We start from the raw sequence: 3,655 nt of genomic DNA on the forward strand, positions 1-3,655 counted from the left end.
GCGCGCGCGCGCGCACGTGCTTTAGGTGAAAGTTTACGGATCAAGTTAGTTTCTCATTCAACAATTTATACACGTATTTTCTTTGTGACATTGGTTGCAATCCCTGCAATGTGTCAACACTCCTTGTCCATCCTGGGTTCCCTGGTTCCATTCACCCAGTTTTCCTGTCCCCTCCCGCCTTCTTGTCTTTGCTTTTGGGCAGGTGTTGCCCATTTGGTTTCATATACATGATTGAACTAAGAAGCACATTCCTCACGTGTGTTATAGTTTGTTTTATAGACCTGTCTAATCTTTGGCTGCAACAATGGGCTCAAGCATAACAATGATCATGAGGATGGGGCAGGACCAGGCAGAGTTTCATTCTGTTGTATGAGTCGGAACTGACTCGATGGCACCTAACAACAACAATGATCTTTGGCTGAAGGGTGAACTTCAGGAGTGACTTTAATTCTGAGTTAGCAGGGTGTCTGGGGGCCATAGTCTTGGCAGTTCCTCCAGTCTCTGTCAGAACAGTAAGTCTGTTCTTTTTTTTATGAATTTGAATTTTGTTCTACATTTTTCTCCTGCTCTGTCTGGGACCCTCTATTATGATCCCTGTCAGAGCGGTCAGTGGTGGTAGCCGGGAACTATCTAGTTGTTCTGGGCTCAGACTGGTGAAGGTGTGGTACTTGTGGTCCATTAGTTCTTTGGACTAATATTTCCCTTGTGTCTTTGGTTTTCTTCATTCTCCTTTGCTCCGGACGGAATGAAACCAGCAGATGTATCTTAGATGGCCGTTGGCAAGGTTTTAAGACTCCAGATGCTTCTCACCAAAGTCAGATGTAGAATATTTTCTTTATAAGCTATATTCTGCCAATTGTCATAGATATCCCCGAGACCATGATCCCCAACCCTCAGCCCCAGTAACTTGGTCCCTCAAGGTGTTTGGAGTTTCTATGAAACTTCTATGACTTTGCCTTGGTCAAGTTATGCTGACTTCCCCTATATTGTGGACTGTCTTTCCCTTCACCAGAGTTAACATTTATTTACTATCTAGCTAGTGATTTCCCCTCCCTAACCATCCCCTACTAGAAACCTGTTTTGAAAAAGAGCGAGAGAGAAAGAAAAAAATTAAAACCAAGCCCTATGGTCCATGTTTAAGCAGAGAAGGGGCCTGGAAGGCACCTCTCTGTGTGACGATGTGGCTTTTCCAGCAATTGCCAGATTCTCTCTGCTGACTTTTCACCCGCCCTTCCTGTTCTCGGCTGCAGAGGCAGCCAAGGGTGTTTCCCAGAGCTCTGGCTTTAGGGTCAGGGTAAACTGACAACTGCTTTCCTAGTCAGGGCAACCTGACTGGGGCCCAGGGGCTGTGGGTCTGTTTTCTGCCAGGGGCTACCTGCGTCTAGGAGATGGGAATGCCTTACCCTGGAGGAACCTTAGCCCAGGCACTAGTCCTCTGGAGCTCCGCATTGCAAACAGGCAGCTGTGTTTGCTGCGGCAGGAGGGAGGAAGGTGGTCGTTCCCAGGAGCGGCTGCTGCCCAGAGAGCAGAGATGGGCCCTGTCCTGGGAGGAACTGGGGTCACCAGAACCAGCATCCCGGAGCCCTGAGCAACAGCTGGCCGGTTACATGCAGCCACCAGTTCTGATTGGTCCTGAGGACCAGGTGGGGCTGAGCCTGCAGGTGGGCAGGGGAAACCGTGGCCAAAATGTTCCCAGGACTGAGCCAGAAGGGGAGGAAAGAGCAAGTGTCCCAGGCAGATGGAGCCAGTGCACAGAGGCTCAGAGATGAGAGAATCTAGTTCAGAACCTCAGTCAGGAGTGCGAGCTGGGGGAGCTAAAGGGATATAAGAGCCCCAGTCTTCCTCTGCCCCCACCCCCAACCTCTTGCGGTTGATTGTCCCATTCAGCATGCCCTCCTTCGATTGGCTGATGGGCTTTCAAACCCCTTTAGCTGCCTAATTATACAGCTAAATCACGCACCCCCTTGAGGTCCCTCAAACCACCCTCAGACCCCAGGATCACAGGGTGGGAGAAGTAGTTTCAGGGACATCAGCCTGGGGTCTGCTCCTACTTCCCCTGTTCCCCAGTTTGAGCTCAATTTGACGCCCCACCCCCACCCAGGGCTGCTCCTGGGCCAAGCAGAGCCAAGCTAAGGTCCTGCCCTCTCCATCAAAGCTAGTCTGTAGCTCACAAGGGCGTGTTCATGGCTGTTTTCTCGTTTCATTCCCAGCCAGCCCTGTGAAACAGGCATGATCTCCCGTTTTCTGCATAGGAAAATGAGGCTGGGAGTTGAGGAACTTGCCCAGTGTCACAGAGGTGACCCCAGAGCTTTACCCTCCCCTCTGCCCACCCCAAGGAGCCCTGGTGGTACAATAATTAAGCACTCGGCTCCGAAAGATTGGCTGTTCAAATCCACGCAGTAGCTCTACGGGACAAAGACCTGGTGATCTACTCCCGTAAGGATTACAGCTGAGAAAACCCTGTGGGGCCGTTCTATTCTGTCACATGGAGTGGCTAAGAGTTGAAAATCAACTGGACAGCACCTAACAACAACAGTTACCCCAACCTCAGAGATGCATTAGCACCTTGCTACTCAAAGTGTGGACCCAGACCAGCAGCAGCAGCTGGGAGCTTGTTAAGAAATGCAGGACTTCAGGTCCCTCCCTCCACCCATTGTGCTCGCTTCCCAAGCACATATACTAAAATTGGAACAATACAGAGAAGATTAGCGTGGCCCCTGCGCAAGGACGACACGCAAATTCGTGAAGCATTCCAGGTTTTGGAGCCCTGGTGGCACAGTGGTTAAGAGCTCGGCTGCTAACCAAAAGGTCAGCAGTTTGAATCCACCAGCCGCTCCTTGGAAGCCCTATGGGGCAGTTCTACTCTGTCCTGTAGGGTCACTATGAGTTGGAATCAACTCAATGGCAATAGGTTTTTGGTTTTTTTCTCTGGACCCACGGAACCAGGATACATTTTAGCAAGAACCCCAGGTAATTTTACAGGCTCTTTACAGTGGGAAAGGTACCCTGGTGGTGCAGCAGTTAAAGTGCTCGGCTGCTAATGGAAAGGTCAGCAGTTCGAACCCCGCAGCCGCTCCTGGGGGAGAAAGATGTGGCAGTCTCCTTCGGTGAAGATTTCAGCCTTGGAAACCGTATGGGGCAGTTCTACTCTGTCCTATAGGGTCGCTGAGTCAGAATCGACTCCACAGCAATGGGTTTTTTGGTTTTGGTGACACGGGAGAAGCCCTGCTTTAGAGACATCCTTTTCTGTTAGGCCATGTGACTTCTAGCAGGGAGAGACACCTGCCTCCAAAGGGAGGCTCCCTAATGGAGGACGTTGAGGCATTTGTAGGAGGTCTGTTTAATGGAGGCCTACTGTGGTGACGAGGCTGGCCTGGTCTTCAAAGACCCTTCCCTGCCCACGCACAACTTCCCCAGGTGCCAGTCAGCCCTGTGCTTCCGGATTCCCAGCAAGCCCACATCCACCCCTTCATTGTACATGACAGCTGTAGAGGGGGTGGGGGTAGCTGTTTCAGTGACTGCCTCCCCAAGAGCTCCAATCTTCCCCTGCCCCAGGCCCCCCTCCCCACCACCCATGTGGTTGATTGGCCCATTCAGCACCCCCTCCCCCGATTGACTGATGGGCTTTCTAAACCCTTTAGCTGCCTAATTACCC

The 3,655-nt window shown here is 51.4% G+C and overlaps 1 non-coding gene across 1 annotated transcript; it reads left to right on the forward strand.

Annotated features, from left to right (window-relative positions):
* The first annotated feature begins 2,655 nt into the window (after positions 1 to 2,655).
* On the forward strand, positions 2,656 to 2,762 carry LOC111822669 (U6 spliceosomal RNA). The gene has a single exon (XR_002825811.1). It is a non-coding gene; the product is annotated as a U6 spliceosomal RNA (small nuclear RNA).
* Positions 2,763 to 3,655: the final 893 nt, after the last annotated feature.

This window comes from Trichechus manatus, unplaced genomic scaffold, assembly GCF_000243295.1.
Source record: "Trichechus manatus latirostris isolate Lorelei unplaced genomic scaffold, TriManLat1.0 scaffold00191, whole genome shotgun sequence".
Taxonomy (NCBI): Eukaryota; Metazoa; Chordata; class Mammalia; order Sirenia; family Trichechidae; genus Trichechus; species Trichechus manatus.